Source organism: Panthera tigris, chromosome A3 (genome assembly GCF_018350195.1).
Source record: "Panthera tigris isolate Pti1 chromosome A3, P.tigris_Pti1_mat1.1, whole genome shotgun sequence".
NCBI lineage: Eukaryota > Metazoa > Chordata > Mammalia > Carnivora > Felidae > Panthera > Panthera tigris.
In genome coordinates, this window is record NC_056662.1 from 124,670,150 (window position 1) to 124,686,743 (window position 16,594).

At 36.2% G+C, this 16,594-nt stretch overlaps 1 long non-coding RNA gene across 1 annotated transcript; it reads right to left on the minus strand.

Annotated features, from left to right (window-relative positions):
- Positions 1–521: 521 nt before the first annotated feature.
- Positions 522–7,071, minus strand: LOC122237430. The gene is made up of 3 exons (XR_006215993.1): positions 6,935–7,071; positions 5,531–5,625; positions 522–767 (listed from the first exon to the last, which is right to left on the minus strand). It is a non-coding gene; the product is annotated as an uncharacterized LOC122237430 (long non-coding RNA).
- Between the last annotated feature and the right edge of the window lie 9,523 nt (positions 7,072–16,594).

Sequence of the window (16,594 nt, forward strand, 5' to 3'; positions counted from 1 at the left end):
CAGTGCCTCCCTAACTTTCCGAACACCTGGATCCTCCTGACATCAGACAAGACCAGGGACACAAAAGGCCCAGAGATCTTTCTCAACCCCTCAGGGAAGCTAACAGATTCTGAGACATCTTGATGTCTCATCGGACTATCTTGATTTTGAATCCCATCGGATTTTGAACCAGCAGACTTCATTTATTCACCTTCCCAACACAATGTTCCTGCCACGTGGTCTTCCCCTGAAGGGCAGAATAGACCAGTGTCACCTTGGGCCTTTGATTAGCTTTGTTGGCTAAATAATCCTTGCGAGAGACCAATGGGAGACAAAATATAAAATGGAAGGGATATATCAAAAAGCTAGCCAGCTCCACCAATGCTTCGTGGCACTTCCTGGTGCAAGCAGCAATACTCAGTGAATAGTATGGGTCCCTCCAGCTATCATTCAGATCCCGCCCTGTGGTGGAGCTTCCCAGCTCTGGGTTTGGGCCCTTGAATACATTCAGTCAATACTAGTCACTCCTACATCTCTTGACGAAGAAGGATGTGAGGACTCAGGCCTAAGCTAATCACCATCTGGAATTCCCTGTTAGCAAGAATTTATTCTAAGTGGGCAGGAAACAAATTTTTTTTGGTAAAATTTTCTTTGACCAAAGGTGGGGGGGGAGGGAGAAAAAAAAAACGGGAAGAGATGTTCTCTTACTCCTGTTGGCAAGAATGAGGAGATGTTGCTATTGGTAGGCATCCTGTGACAGCAAGGACAACCAGCCATAGGATAAAAACCTGTGGAAGGGAGAACAGGGATGAAAAAGAAACAGGTTTTTGATGACCTCAGAAAGGCTACTTTCTTTTTCCTTTAGGAAGTTCACGTTCTAACATGAGTCTTTCAAGTACTGTAAGAGTTGGGGTATCTCACACTGTTGATGCTTCCAGCCTATTCCTGGAGAGGGACATCAGGGTTGGAAACCATTTGCTGAAGTTAATGTACTTGTACAGTATTCTGTTAAGTGTTTTTTTTTAATTTTTTAAAATATTTGTTTATTCTTGACAGAGAGAGAGAGAGACAGACAGAGAGAGAATGAGTTGGGGAGGGGCAGAGAGAGAGAGAGAGAGGGACACAGAATCTGAAGCAGACTCCAGCCAGCCTCTGCGCTGTCAGCTCAGAGCCCAACGGGGGGCTTGAACTCACGAGCTGTGAGATCATGACCTGAACTGAAGTCTGATGCTCAACTGACTGAGCCACCCAGGCACCCCTGTTGAGTATTTTTCATGAATGTTCTTGAGAGATATTGATTTATAATTTTATTTTTTTGTAATGTCTGTGTAAGTTTTGGTGTTAGGATTATGCTGGCATTATAAAGTGATTTGGAAAGCATTTGGCTCCCTATATTTTCCTTTAAAATTTGTATAAAATTAGTGGCATTTCTTCCTTCAATGTTTGATATAATTCACCAGTAAAATCAATTATTTGATATTTTATCATGCAACAATTTTTGATTAAAATAACCCACAATTTCTTTATAAAGCACTATTCAGAATTTATATCATCTTGTGCCATTTTCATAAGTCATATTTTTAAAAAATGCATCCATTTAACCAAAAATGTTTAATTTGTTGGTATAAAGTTTTTCATATTTTTATTATGTATTTCATATCTGTAAGGCCCATAGATATAACATCTTTCACTCACACTATTGTCAATTTGTGTTCTTCTTCATTCTTTTCTCAAGAATGTGTCTAAGTGTTTCTCAATTTTGTTGCTTTTTTTTCTTCAAAGAACTAAACCTGAGTTTCTTAGTTTGCTATTTTTTTGTTTTCAATTTAATTGATTTGTTGCTTTTATATATATTTATTTCTCCCTTTTATCTGGATTTACTTTGCTTTTATGTTTCTAGCTTCTTAAAGTAGTACTGTAGGTCATTGATTTTAGATCTTTCTTTAGATCTATCTGTAAGCATTAAAGCTATATGTTTTCCTCTAAACCCTGGTGTAGTTGAATCCCAATTTTAACATGTTGCATTTTTATGATCATTGAGTTTAAAATATTTCATTTCCATTGTCCTATCTGTTTTTACTAACAGATTATTTAAATATGTGTTGTTTACTTTCCAAGTAGTTGGTTTTTTAAAGATGTTTTATTCATAAAGAATACTAATTTGATTTCATTATGGTCAGTAAATGTACTTAGTATGACTTCAATCTTTTTGAATATGTAGGGTCTTGTTTCATGGCCCAGTGTATGATCTATCTTGGTGAACATCTTACATACATTTGAAAAGGACATGTATTCTGCTATTGTTGGCAATAATGTTCTACAAATGATAATTACATCAATGATCTGAGCAATATATTACTTTTGTATAGTTATTATTTTCTCAAAGAGGACATTTTAAAACTGTGATTGTGAAATTGTCTATTTCTCTCTCTTTTTCAAATATATGTCTCCATTTATTTATATCTTCTTTGGTTTCTTTTGAACAATAATGTGTGGTTTCAGCATATACACTCTGTGCATATTTCGATAGACTTATGTCTAAGTATTTAATATCTTTAGTGATTGAAAATGGTATTTTAAATTTAAGTTTCATGTGTTCATTACTTATACATAGAAATGCAACTGATTTTGAATGCTGGTATTATATCCTGTGACCTTGCCAAACTCATTGACTAGTTGTGGAGTTTTTTCTGTGGATTCCTTGGATTTTCTTTTATTTCTCTTTTTAGTTATTGCCAGTTTTTGCTTTATGTGTTTTGAACTCTTTTATTAGGCACACAGATATTTGTAGTTGTCATAAATACCTGAGGAATTGACTCTATTATCATTATCTAATGTTTCTCTTTTTCTCCAGTATTACTTTCTGTTTTGAGATCTGTTTTATTTGATAATAGTACAGACATTTTGTCTTCTTATGCATACTGTATTCAAAGTATATATTTTTCCATTCTTCCACTTTCAAACTATCTATCTTTATATTTGATTTGAGTCTTAACATCTTGCTTTCCCGTGTAAAATTTTCTTCAGTTTTTGTTTTAAACCATTCTGACAGTTTTCTACCTTTTGCTTGGAGTGTTTTATTCATAGCCATTCAATGCTGTTACCAACATTTGATGTAAGTCTACCATTCTAATATTTATTATCTGCTCATTTCAATGTTTTTTTTTTTAATCCTGTTACTTCTTCCTGTCTTTTTGGCGGGGGGAGGTTATTTGAGTATATGTTTTTTAAAGTATCCACTGGATTTTTACTCTTACCTATTTGCATTATTTATTAGTGGTTTTTTGAGGGCTCTGAGGTTTAAAATATACACCATTAACTTTTTAAAGTCTAGAGTATTTTTGACATATTTTACATGTATTACATACAGATACATATTATATATATACCATATATTATAAATGTTATATATTTATATTGCACATTATAAATGCCATATGACAATGTTATAATTTTGCTTTAACCAGTTCTGCATATCTTAAATAATTAAGAGAAAAACATTGTCTTTTTATGTAAGCCAATATTTTTACCATTTCCAGTGGTAGTCATTTCTTCTTGAATATCTGAGTTTCCATCTAATTTCATTTCCCTTCTGTCTAAAATATTTTTTCTATGTTTTGTTTTATTTTATTTTATTTTATTTTATTTTATTTTATTTTATTTTATTTATTATTTTCCTGAAACTGACATTATTTAACTTTCATCCTTGAAGGATATCTTTCCTGAGTATAGAATTATGGGTTGGGAGTTCTCTCCACCTGCCAGAACCTTAAAATGCTGTTCCTTTGTTTTCTAGTTTCTATATATTTGGACGAAGTCACTTAGTTCCTGTATATCAAATGTGAATTTTTGTTTTTATATTCTTTTGTAATTTTTTCATTAGTTTTTGGCTATTTTACTATGATTTACTTAAGCATGGTTTTCTCAATATTTACTGTGCGTGAATTTTGCTGCATTTCATGATTCTATAAATTTATGCCCATCAAATTTTTTTAAAATGTTTGTTTCCTCAAATATTTTCTTTTGCACAATATTCTGTTTTTTTTAAGTTCATTTATTTTGAAAGAGAGAGAGAAAGAAAGAGAGAGTGCATGAGTGCATGAGTGCATGAGTGCATGCATGTGTGGGGGAGGGGCAGAGAAGGAGGGAGAAAGAATACCAAGCAGGCCCCATGCCTTCAGCATGGAGCCTGATGTGAAGCTTGAACTCACAAACTGCAAGATTATGATCTAAGCCAAAACCAAGAGTTGAACCCTTAGCTGACTGAGCCACCCAGGCTTCCCCTGCCCCATATTCTTTTCCCTCATCTTATGAGACTCCCAATTATCCATATATTAGGCCTTTTGACATTGTTCCACATGTCCTAGAAACTATCCTTCCCTTAACTTTTATTTTATTTGTTCTTTAGATTGGATAATTCTATTAATCTGTGTTCAATTTCATTGACTTATTTCTTTTTTCATATCCATTTCACTTTTATTAGGGTTCCCTATAGAAATAGAACCAATAGTGTGTGTGTGTGTGTGTGTGTGTGTGTGTGTGCATGCGCGCACGCGCACATGTGTGTGTACAGAAAGAGAGAGAGAGAGAATTTAAGGAATTGGTTTACAATTTTATGAGTGGCAAGTCCAAGATCTGAGTTGGCTGGCATGCTAGACACCCAGGAAAGATCCAATGTTGCAGTTCAAATTTGAAGACCATCAAGTAAGACTATCAAGCAACCCATTAAGCAATGCCATCCTTCTTGCTTGGGGGAGGTCAGTCTTTATTTTATTAAGAAGATCTTTAGCTAATTGAATGAGGGCTACTCATATTATGGAGGGCACACGGCTTTACTAAGTTCACTGATTTAGATGTTATTGCATCCTAAAAACACCCTTACAGGAACACCTCGAATAATGTTTTGGCCAAATATCTGGGCACTGTAGTCCAGCCAAGTTGACACGTAATATTAACCATTACACTACTGTTAATGCCTGTCTAGTGAAATTTTTATTTTAAATATTGTAATTGTTAAACATAGAAATTTCTACTTTGTTCTTTGTATCATTTCTATTTCTCTGATGTTATTTTATATATTTTCATTCATTGTAAGCCTTTTAACATATATCATTAGGCATCATTATAATAATTGGTTTATAATCCCTATGGGGTAATTACAACCACCCTTGTCATCTCAGGTCTCATTTCCATTGATATTTCTTTCTCTTGAGATTGAGCCACATTTTCTGGATTCCTCATGTCACATAATTTTGGAACACATCCTGAGAATTGTGAATGTTATATTGTAGAGATTATGAATTTTTAAATATTTTTACAAAGAGTCTTGATGTTTTTGTTTTGGCAGAGAATTAATTTGGTCTGAAGGTAACTGCACACTCTTATCTTTGGGGGAAGATGTTTAAATCTCAGTTCCTTCCCTTTTTAGCCCACATATGCACATGTGCGTGACTTAGGGATTGGCCAGATACTTGGGCAAAACATAAACACAACATTTGTAACTACTTCTCTGTAGTCCTTCTCTTTTTGGAAATCTCCCTTCACTTCTCACCTCTCTGGTGGCTTAAACTTTTTCTTCTGGTTCTTCTGGTTCTTCCAGCCAGAAAGATGTGAGACAATCACTAGGGTTTACCCTCTGGCTAAAAGCTGTGATAACAGAAATGCACACAGTGTCATTACTTTTCGCAAGTACTCATCTGTCCCCAGAATATTGCTACTTTTGTTCTGCTCCAGTAATTTTAGTTGGTTGTTTTAGTTGTGGTTGTACGTGTTGCCCAGAATGTATAGTTTTATTTGCATGAGTGACCAGTCTAGTAGGAGCTACTAAATTACACTGACAGCAAACATCCTATCTTCATTTTTGAAGGATATTTTTGTTGTATATATATTGACTAAAAGGAGTTTTTAAAAATTTCAGCACTTTCAAGATGTTGTCACTTTGTCATCTGATTTCTCTGGTTTCTCTTGTGTTGTTATTCTTATTACTGTTCTACAATTTGTATTGTGTTTTTCACCCCCCCCCCCCAGGAAGGCTTTTTTCACTATTTTTTTTTTAATTTAAATTCAAATTAGTTAACATACAGCGTAGTATTGGTTTCTCAAGTAGAACCCAGTGATTCATCACTTACATATGACACACAGTGCTCATCCCAACAAGTGCTCTCCTTAATGCCCATTACCCATTTAGTCCATCCTCCTACCCACCTCCCCTGCAGCAACCCTCAGTTTGTTCTCTGTATTTAAGGGTCTCTTATAGTCTGCCTCCCTCTTTGTTTTTATCTTATTTTTCCTTCCCTTCCCCTATGTTCATCTGTTGTGTTTCTTAAATTCCACATATGAGTGAAATCATGTATTTGTCTTTCTCTGACCATCTTATTTCACTTACCATAATACATTCTAGTTCCATCCATGTTGTTGCAAATGGCAAGATTCCATTTTTTTTTGATCGCTGAGTAATATCCCATTATAAGTACACCATGGGTGTTTTTAATATAATATGACATTTCTAGGTGATTTTTTTGTTATTTTTTATTTTGCTTGGAATTATCTGAGCTCCTTGTATCTGTGGATTAATTCTTTTTATTAATTTGAAAGATTCTCAGCCAATATAACCTCAAACATTTACTTTTCTTATTTTCTCTTTCTTTTTTCCTGGGCCTCTAATTTTTAAGGATGTCAGACTATTTGACTTTTGTTTTCTAGATTTTAGATGCTGTGCTCAATTTCTTTTATTATAACTTTTTCTCTTCCTTATTCTCTTCCTCTTCTTCCTTCCTCATATAGTATCAGTTGACCTGTCTTCAAATTCACTGATCCTTTTGCTTTATTTAGTCTGTTGTTAAATCCTTTAAATGGATTCCTCCTTTTTCATATAGTATTTTCATGGAATCATACAATATATAATCTTCTTTCATTTAGCATAATGTTTGAAGTTAATGCACATTATTGCACTTACCAGTTTGTGCATTTATTTTTATGGCAGAATAGTATTCCACTGTATCCACTTTGTTTATTCATACCAGATGAAGAACAGTTGAGATGGTCCTGTTCTTGGCAGTTTAAAAAAATATTTATTTTTAGAGAGAAAGGGGGTGGGGGAACAGAAAGAGAGGAAGAGAGAGAATTCCAAGTAGCTCTGTGCAGTCGGCTTAACTGACATAACTGATGCTTAACTGACTGAACCACCCAGAAGCCCCTTGGCAATTTTGAATAAAGTCTCTGTAAACATTCATACAGTTTTATGTAAACATGAGTTGTAATTTCTCTTGAGTAAATATCTAGGACTGGGATGTCTGAGTCATATGGTACGTGTGATAGTCAACTTTGTAAGAAACTAAAACTGTCTTCCAAAGTAGTTGTACAACTTTACATTCCCACTTAGCAATGAATTAGAGTTCCAGTTCCTACAAAATCTTACCAGTACTTGGTATTGTCAGAAAAAAAAAAAAACCACTATATAACACTTCCTGATGTTGTGTAGTTTTTTGGAGTTTTTATTTTCTCTAATGGCATATGAATACTGAGCAATTTTCAAGTGCTTATTTTTCACCATTTCTTTGGTAAATGAAAATAATTACCTTCAGGTCATAAAATAAATTGAGAAATGTTCTCTTATTTTCTATTTTCTTGAACTGTTTGTGTAGAACTGGCATTTCCCCCTTAAATGTTTGATAGAATTCGTTAGTGAAACCAACTTGGTCTGGGGTATTTGCATGTGTGTATGTTGGTTGTGGGGAAGGTTTCTAACTATAATTTAATTTATTTAATAAGTATAGGTCTATTTCAGTTAGCTATTTTTTCTTTGATGACTTCAAAGGTAGATATTTTTCAAGGAATTTGCCTATTTTATATAATGTATGGAATTTATTTATATAAAGTTAATATATAATTAACTATAAGCTCTCTAGCCATGTGTCTCTTTCATTACTGAAATTGGCAATTTGTCTTTTTTTCTTATTAAATCTGGCTAGATATTTTTTTTTTTTTGGTTATTTTGATAAATAAGATTTTGATTTCACTGATAGTCTTCATTGCTTTCCTTTTATGATATCAGAATTTCATCAGTTTTTGCTGTGTGTGTGTGTGTGTGTGTGTGTGTGTGCAATTTAATAGTTGTCTTTTGTATTCTATACTCGAGTTTGAGTGCATTTTTTTCTTTTTAAATCCTTCCTGGAGTAGCACTTCAAAAATTCTTATAATGAGGATCTATAAATGTTAACCAATTTTGTATTTAGTGTAGATTTGCATGTCTTTATTTTGTTCCCATTCCAAAATATTCTTTTGTATGTGAAATACCAGATTTGGCTAATTTCTTGCAGCACTTTGAATCTTTTTTTCTTTAATGTTTGTTTGTTTGTTTGTTTGTTTGTTTATTTTGAGAGAGAGAGAGAGAGAATCCTAAGCAGGCTTCGCATTATCAGCACAGAGCCTGATGTGGGGCTGGATCTCACAAACTGTGAGATTATGACCTGAGCCCAAATCAAGACTCAGATGCTTAACATGGATGGAACTGGAGAGTGTGATGCTAAGTGAAATAAGCCATACAGAGAAAGACAGATACCATATGGTTTCACTCTTATGTGGATCCTGAGAAACATAACAGAAACCCATGGGGGAGGGGAAGGGAAAAAAAAAAAAAAAAAAAAAAGAGGTTAGAGTGGGAGAGAGCCAAAGCATTAGAGACTGTTAAAAACTGAGAACAAACTGAGGGTTGATGGGGGGTGGGAGGGAGGGCAGGGTGGGTGATGGGTATTGAGGAGGGCACCTTTTGGGATGAGCACTGGGTGTTGTATGGAAACCAATTTGACAGTAAATTTCATATATTAAAAAAAAAAAAACAAAAAAAAAACCCAATTTGACAATAAATTTCATATATTTAAAATAAATAAATGAATAAATGAATAAATAAATAAATAAATAAATAAAACTATAAAAAAAAAACTGAGAACAAACTGAGGGTTGATGGGGGGTGGGAGGGAGGGGAGGGTGGGTGATGGGTATTGAGGAGGGCACTTTTTGGGATGAGCACTGGGTGTTGTATGGAAACCAATTTGACAATAAATTTCATATATTAAAAAAAAAAAAAAAAAGACTCAGATGCTTAACTGACTGAGCCACCCAGGCACCCCTGATTCCTTTAACTTATCATTTTCTGCCCTTTCTGACTCTGTTGTGAAGTCTGCTTTAGGTTCCACTATTGAAATATTGTGGCAGCCTGTCTTTTTTCTCCAGTTGCTTTTATAATTTTTCTCTTTATTTTTAATTTTATGATACCTGCCTGTGACTGTATTTTTATTAGTTAGTTGTTGAGGTGAAATGTTAGCCTGCAAACTCATCTCCAATTCTGTTCCTCAAATTCTGTAAAATTTTGTCTTTCTGTTTTTTTACTCTTCCAATTCTCTGTTTGAAATACACATTTGACAATTTTTTTCTAACTCTAGTTTTATATCCCTTAACTGATATCCTAGTTAAATTCCTTTGAGGCATTTTCTGATTCCTCATTTGCTATGTCAAGTCTGGATAGTATTATGTCTTTCTCATTTAAGTCATTCTATTTTTCACTTCTTGTTATTTTTCAATTTCTGCGAGTTTTTGTTTAATATTTTCGTGTTTGTTTTCATAGAAATTATTCTTTTATCTCTTTGATGTCCCTACCCAAATTTATTTTGTAATTTTTCTCAAGCTATTCTATAAAATTAATTTCATATAAAGAAAACAGCTTTTCAATCTGTTAGCATTTGGCTGTCTTTCTTACCATAAGATATAGTTATGCCTTTAAAATTTTAGTCTCAGATTGATTTGAAAACTTATTACCTCCTTTACATGTATCCTTCTTATTCTATAAAGTTAGTAGGTACCCCCTCATAGCTCTACTAAGGTCACAGATAAGCCCCACATCTTCCAATGCATTTTGGCATTCCTTCCCTGTGGCGCGTTTGTGGACATGACGAAACCTGTCACTGAGCCATCAGGTGGTTTAGTTCCATTTCTGGTATTTGTAACCCTGTTCTATGAGCATGAGCTCTAAGCAGAATCAACCACAGCTTCTTTTGGCCTCGCTTCATGGTTGGGAGCGGCCCCTACAGCACTCTGCTCCAGGTACGGACCATAGCTTTAATCTCCCAGTTTGAGTGGAGACTTTTAGTCCATTTTGCCCATGGGTTCCTGGCCACCACTGCTTTGGTTTGGATCATGACCCACAAGGCTTGTGGCTTCAGCTCTGCTCACTGCTTTGCATTTAAGTTCTATTTCAGTCCGGGGTGATGTTTGTTAGGCTTTCGAGGCCAACTCTCTCTTTTTGGATTTCTCTTTTTATGCTTAATTTATCACTGCTATGTGTTTAAAGCTAGCTGACAGAGGGTACTAGACATCAACTTAATGCCATCTTTATCAAAAATATTCTTCTCTTTTTATAAGTGGAGATCTGAAGCTCAGAAGAGTGAACATTCTGGTCTAAGGCCTTAGAATGGGCTTATCCCAGAGCCTGAGCAGGTACTCAGGTCTCCCAACTCTAAGCCCTGGGACTCTTCACTGTCCCCCCGGGTGCTCAGAAACGGAGCTGAAGGGCAGGTCTCAGCACGGAGCTTCTTGCAGGAATGGGCTGGGGGGGCAAAGGCAGCTGCTGGGGAGAATCACCTAATGTGTCCTGGTAAGGTAGAGAAGATGTTTAACAGATTTCATCACCCCCAAATTCATGTCTGACTAAAAACCTTTCTTTCAGCAAGCTGTCACAGCTCGAGTGAGGCACATCACGGTGTGCAATGCCACACGCAGCCAATGACCTTTTCATTCACCTTAACAACCAAAGCTCTAGAAACAGTATTTTCCCTTTGGAGGCAATGTGGCTTCCTTAAAAAGGAGGGATATAAAAGGAAAGTATTGATTTTCAATTTGAAATAGGCAAACATTTAATTGTACGCTGTACAAATATAATACAGTTGTCAGTTGAAAAATGTCGCTCAGCTTAAGAAGAAAAGTGTTTAATGTGGTATGTGTGTGTAAAGGAAAAAAACAAAAAAGTAAAGCCTGGTTGCTGGAACTATCACCTGATCAGACACTCATTCCTCATAATATTGCACAGTTGTGTGATTAGAGCTGTCTGATTAAACTAATTTACTAGTTAAAATTCTGTAAAGATGGGGTGCCTGGGTGGCTCAGTCGGTTAAGCTAAGCGTCCGACTTTGGCTCAGGTCATGATCTCGTGGTTCATGAGTTTGAGCCCTGATTTGGGCTCTCTGCCGTCAGCATAGAGTCTGCTCTGAATCCTCTGCCCCCTCCTTTTCTGTCACTCCCCCACTCGGTCTCTCTCTCAAAAATAAATAAACATTAAAATATTTTGTTTTAAAAAGTCTGTAAAGATAAAACTATCAAGCAAATTGCTGACTGAAATAAATCAAGATTTTTTAGAGTTAGAAGGTAGATATTTTTCCTCCTTTTGATTACTTTAAAAATTAGCTAAAAAATGGGATATCTGGGTGGCTCAGTCGGTTAAGGGTCTGACTCTTGATTTCAGCTCAGGTCATGATCTCACGGGTCCTGAGTTCAAGCCCCATATCGGGCTCTGCATGGACAGTGCGGAGCCTGCATGGGATTCTCTCTCTCCCTCTCTCTCTGCACCTCCCCTGCTCACTGTCTCTCTCTCTCTCTCTCTCTCAAAAAATACATAAACAAACTAAAAAAAAGTAAATACTTCTGGTATCTCTATTCACAGAAAATGCACTGCAGGCTGAAAATGATGTTAGATTCTCTTCGTGCTCTGGCTGGACTGCCACAATGCACTGAGACCTTTTATTTCTGCAGCTGTGTGCTTATTGTATGTCCGTGTGGTCACTCTGTCCCTAATTTCTATAATTCAGAGTTCCAAATGAAACCCTACACACTCAGAAAGCTACTTTTACTTGCAAAACATGTATTGGAAGATGATTTAAGTTCCGTGCAGTGCACCCTTCGGGATCTCTCACCAGCCAGCAGTGGTATAAGGGGTATTCAGTCGACCAAATGCCGGAAGGAAGGTGACTGCAAATAAAGGGCAGCCACAAACCTCAACGTGTTGTCATTACTGAGCACAGCTACAGGAAGGGGGTATTTCCCTTGCTATGTTCTAAGATTAACGTGTATAGCAGTTGACCGATGTGGATAGGCCAAGTGGGGGGTGTTTAAAGGATCAAGTCAGCGTTTGTCTAATGCTTTGAAGATAAAGGTGAAGATAATGGGCAAATTCCTATTATTGCAAATGATCTAATAATTACTATAATAATTATCCTCATCCAACCATAGACCAACAACAGATATATTTGAGTACACTGAATTTCATAAAGCATTGTGCATCCCTCAGCGGTGGTAGGGCTCATTGTGAGTAATAACGCAGATCAAATAACCATGAGCAGAAAAGCCTCTCTGTTCACTCATCAGGTCTCACACTGAGCTACCTCTCTCACACCTTGCAATCAAGTACATACAATAGCAAATGCACTTCAGGAGGCTGGAGGGAGGCCAGGGAGGCGAGAGGGCATCCCGCTCCCAGGTTCTCTGGCTCTGCAGTGTCAAACAGTAAGTAAGTATCTCCAATGAACCAGCTAATATCTTTGTGTTGAACTGACAGACTGTTTTGACATTATTGGGCACAGCCAAACAAAAGATGAAAACAAACTGGTAGCCACGTTTCACAGTTCCTGGTTGTAGACACAAAGCAATCAAACACACCTGCAAGAAAGCCTGAACTATGGGCTTTGATCCTGGTGCTGTTCAAGGTCCCCACCAAACCTCCCCTCCAGCTAAAGTAACCATGGGATGAGTCCCAGCCTCATAGAGTGAGATTCATGTTTTACCTTTACCCTTTTAAATAGTTGCTTAACTACAGCTGGGATGGTCCACCTCAGTCAGGAAGGTACAAGAGAATGACAGGGGCATTTCTAGGCATAGAACATGCTAGAACTTAGAGACCAGGTCGGCAAGTGGGAAGAAAGGATCAGAAATCAGGAGGCTTGATGCTCTGCATTCAACTTAGTTTCCACATCCCAGAGCTTGGATGCCTCAATGCTTAAAGGTTAAAGAGAGCTTTATGGCAGACAGAGTGCTACTGCCTTCCATGATGGGGAATACATTTTGAAAACCTGATGATGTAGCAATGGACCCAAAAGAGTTTTGAATCAATTCAGAGATAACAAGTCCAGTATGTATTAGGGAGGAAGCTGTTATGTACCCTTAATCACGTTCTCTGCAAGTGGACCCCTTGACATCCTAAGTAGAGAAAGAATCCAGGGCTGGAAGGATGGTGGTCCTGGGGGGCATGTGCCTTTTCTCTGATGTGGCAGGAACGTTCAGGTTTGGCATGCCTCAGCCCTGTCGGAGAGACAGGATCCTGCTCTTCCTCTCTGCCTTCAACCTTTCTGGGGCACTCTTACTGGAGCACAGGTATGGGCCTTGCTTCGAGCACCTCTCCATCTCCTCCAGGTCATCATTAAATAGTCAAACAAACGAGCAGTGAACTTTCAAAACTAAGTGACTAACAGGTTCTTACAGATACAAGGAAAAGGGAAAACAGTGGTCATTTTTCCAAAGCACTGGAGTTTTAGTCAGACCTGGAATAAAATCTCATCCGTGTCATCTAGAACAAGTCACATAGGAACTGGTCACATATAGTTAACATGAAGATAGGATGAGATGATCTTTTAATTTATGAATTTTGCTTTTGGTCTATTGTTTGAGAGGGTCTTTCTATGCCTTTCTATGCATGGATGATGAAGATAGTCTTCTACTTTGTAATCAGCTTCAAGTTTTTCCTTTTGTATTTGGGTTTCTTTTTTTGGTGCTATTTAACCAAGGTAATTTTTTTTTCACCTTTTATGGATAGCTTATTATACTAATACCTTTCATAAAAGAGACTATCTTTCTCTAGTGATTTATAATATTATTTTTGCTATAACACATGTCATCATTAATGTGCAAGTTTGCTTCTGGGGTTTCTCTTCTGTTCATTTGTTAATCCCCTTTTGTGTAAATGCATCACTTTTATGATATGTCTAGCTCTAAAGTACAGGTTGATTTCTGGTGGGAGAAATTGTTCTTCCTCCTCATTCTCTTGACTTGCCTCTTCTTCCTCCTCTCTCCTCTAAACGTGATCGACCCTTCTTAGATTTTCGTATTCCCCTCTGCATTTTAGAATTGGTATGAAAGATTCCATCTCATAAAAATCTCGTTGGAATTTTGATATGAACCTCTTTAGTTCACAGATTAATTTGGGGGAGATTTGGTATTTTTTACGAGATGGGGTCTTCCGAAAGTGAGCATTATATATTCATATATTTATCCTGATTGTCTTTTGGGGCCTTCAGTGAATTTTAAATTATTTCTGTGTAAATATTCTACCCATTTTCTTTGCCAGACTAATTTGCATGATCTTTATTTATTTATTTATTTATTTGTTTGTTTGTTTATTTTTGGGAGAGAGAGAGAGAGACAAAGAGAGAGATACAGAGATGGGAGAGTGAATCCCAAGAAGGCTCCACACTCAGTGTGGAGACCAACATGGGGCTCCATCCCATGATTATGAGATCATGACCTGATCTGAATTCAAGAGTTGAATCCCCAACCACCTGTGCCACCCAAGTGCCCCCAGGATCTTTAATGATCACATTCTGATTGGTTACTGTCAGTTTATGGTAAAAACATTGATTTATATTTGCTGATCTTGTGTTCAACACACTTGCTTGTATAAATCAGTATCTCAGCAAGAAACAGATGGAACACTCAGGTTAATTTGAGAAGAGTTTAGTGTAAGGGACTAATTACAGAGGTGTGAGCAGGGTATATAAAATCACCATGGATAATGCAGCTGCCCTGGGCTAGTAATTTTAAGCCTCAATCATCAGCCCTCTATCTGAAGGGTGGCAGGAAGGAGCAATGATTAGAGCAAGACACAGGGAAGTCCCCATAGGAGGTCTGCCTGACAAATGCTGAGCCTTTCATGGAGGGGATCTACTGTTGGGGGAATAATAGCCTGACCTTGCTTTCCTCTGGTAAATCTGCCTTTGCCTTTGCTCTCCCTCTCACCACTGGCCAGGTCCATCTGAAGCTCACAGTAGTGTCACAGGGCACAGAGAGAGTGGGGAAAGATAGAGAAGGGTGTAAAGGTACAAGTGGAACTTTACCCCCGTATTGCTGACTCCTGTTAGTTTTTATAGTTTGTCTGTCAGTCTTCTTACAGTTTCTAGATAGACATCTATGACACCATCAAATATTTTTCTCCATTAATCCTTAAACATATGTGTTTTTCTTAATTTTTTCACTGACTGGGCTCTCCAGTATAATGTGAGCTAAAGATTGTAACAGTGAGTTGGTTTGTCTTGTTCCTGATTTGAATGAGACTACTTCTAACATTTTACCAGTATGTAAGGGATGTGTTTTAGTATGGCTTTCGTTTTACATATTTTTTTTATCAAGTTAAGTTGGGTCCTTTCTGATCCTAGGTAAGTGCTTTCTGTTGTTGTTATTTAAAAAATCATAGATTGTTATATTTTAATAGATACATTTTAATACTACTATTAAACATTTTTTTACTGTGTTAATGTGGTAAATTCCATTTTTATGTTTTTTTTTGTGTATGAAAGATACCTGCAATTCTGTTATATATTCTACCTTGTTATGATACATTTTAAAAAACATATAATCCTGCTTTTGATATGTTAGTACTTTGTTTAGGAGAGTCACACGTATATTCATAAGTCAGATTGCTTATAACTTTCTTAATTATCCTGTTTTCAAACTAAGTTTGTACTAGCCAGATGAAATAAGATATGTATGTCTTCTTTTTTTTATTCTTATAAATTTTGAATAAAATAGGAATTAGCTGTTTTTCAAAGGTTTGATAAAACTTTTTGACATGGTATCTTGGTCTGAAGGGTTATATGGCTTTGACTGCCTATGCCATTTGTTTAATGGTTATAAATGAATTTAGGATTTAATATATTTTGAGTCAATTAACACTTTACTGTATTTTCAAATGATTGATGCAAAATTCTTCTGAATATACTTTTATATAATGTCATTTGAATTTTATATATAGCTATGGCAAATTTTACACTCCTAATATTATTTGTATCTATGTGCTTTCTTTCTTCTGCTTTTTCCCCTGAGTAACCTTCTCAGAAGTTCTTTCATTCAATCCTTCTGTGCCTCTTTGTACCTTTCTTTCTTTCTGACCTTTCAATTGCCTTTCAGTTATCAACCATCTCTATAATTTTATGTTTTACTTTATAAATTTTCCTCTTACCTCTACCTTTGACTTTTCAACATTATTTCTGAATTTACTGCTTTATTTTAAAGGTTAAAACCTATATAATTAGTTTTCAATATTTTTTTCTTTAATATGTTTTTTAAATGCTAATTTATTTTTGAAAGAGAGAGAGACAGTGAGCAGGGGAGGGGTAGAGAGAGACAGAGGATCTGAAGCAGGTTCTGTGCTGACAGCAGAGAGCCTGATGCAGGGCTCAAACTCATGAACCATGAGATTATGATCTGAGCTGAAATCAGAGACTTAACTAACTGAGCCACCTATGTGCCTCCCATAGTTATTTTTTTCTAATATATGAATGTATAAGACTTCACAGTTTTCTCT